The sequence below is a fragment of the Colobus angolensis genome, unplaced genomic scaffold (assembly GCF_000951035.1).
Source record: "Colobus angolensis palliatus isolate OR3802 unplaced genomic scaffold, Cang.pa_1.0 Scaffold30, whole genome shotgun sequence".
Classification (NCBI taxonomy): Eukaryota; Metazoa; Chordata; class Mammalia; order Primates; family Cercopithecidae; genus Colobus; species Colobus angolensis.
Window position 1 is genome coordinate 2480227 of NW_012116266.1, and position 1681 is coordinate 2481907.

The following is a 1681-nucleotide window of genomic DNA, read 5'->3' on the forward strand; positions in this document are numbered from 1 at the left end:
TCCAGCTAATTTTTTGTATTTTTAGTAGAAACAGGGTTTCACCATGTTAGCCAGGATGGTCTTGATCTCCTGACCTCATGATCCGCCTGCCTCGGCCTCCCAAAGTGCTGGGATTACAGGTGTGAGCCACAAGGAAAACAATTTGTAACCACCAGACTATCATCACTGGAGATGACACTGAATTGAGTCTGCATAACAAACTTGGGAGCTTGTTTGGAGGTTCTAGCAGGGGAGCACGGTTACTCTTATATCCTTGACCAAAAATCAGTCCTTCTTTATTGGGGATGGTCATCCTCTTCCACCAAGTATGCAGCTTTGGGAGGATGCACATGGGATGGTGAAGGAGGAAGAGGACACCCGCCTAGCCATCCAGATCAGCTGAATCAACCTTGGCAATCAGTGGGATGAGAGATGTCACAACCAGATCACCCTCACATCCTGCATAACAAACTTTACTTAACAAGCCTTGTCTACTATACATTTCCTAGTCACCTGCCCACAATTTACTGCCCCTAGAAGCCCAAACCACCTCACTTCCCTTTGTCTAGTCACTTCTCTACAGTTTATCACCCTTTGTTAAAATGGTATATAAGCTCCAAACTGCTTCTTTGGGTTTTTAATTCTTTTCTGTGAAGACCCTGTGTGCTCGTGAAATAAATCTTTTCTCCTGTTAATCTGTCTTTTGTCAGTTCAGTTTGCAAGCCCCAGCTTCCAAATTTAAGAGGGTACACAGGAACTTTTTCCTCCTACATTACTTTGATGTCTCTGTGTACCACTGCAGTGGTGTATCTAGGCTGGCAACTATAGTAGATCCATTTTTAGTACCCCCTTTTTCAACATGACCAGAATAATTTCAGTAATATCATGAAATGAAACAAAAATTGCAGATGGTGAGGTGTTTTTTTGTTTGTGTGTTTGTTTTAGAGTCTCCTTCTGTTGCCCAGACTGGAGTACAGTGGCACGATTGTGGTTCACTGCACCCTCAATCTCCTGGGCTCCAGTAATTCTCACATCTCAGCCTCCAAGTAGTTTGGACTACAGGCATGTGCTGCCATGCTAATTTTTACAGACAGGGTCTCACTATGTTGCTCTGGCTGGTCTCGGACTTCTGCACTCAAGCAATCCTCCTGCCTCAGCCTCCCGAAGTGCTGGGATTTCAGGTGTGAGCCACCACACTGAGGCATGAGCTACCACAGAATTTTTTTTTAATTGAACCTCATAATATATAATTATACCAGGAAGCTAAATTAAAAATAAATCAGTAATATATAGCCACAGTGCAAGAAAAGAAAAAATGGACAATGATTTCCTCACAGTTTTTATATCTAACTATTTGACCATAGATCTCTTGGTTACAGTATGACATAATATTTTATGCAAATAATTGTCCAGCAATTAATAACTAAATTTTTAAAAAATTGAAATGTCTGCAGAAGGTACAATTTAGGCAACTACTAAATCACATCATTGCCATAATGCCTTTACTTCTTGATTCAGTTTGTAGTTTTAAAATAGAATATTTAAAAAAAAATCTTTTTTTTAACTTTTTCCCTCCTCTTTTTTTTTTAATTTTTTTTTTAGACAAGGTCTTGCTCTGTCACCCAGGCTCCAGAATGCAGTAGCACAATCACACCTCACTGCAGTCTCAAAGTCCCAGGGTCAAACGATCCTTCCACCTCAG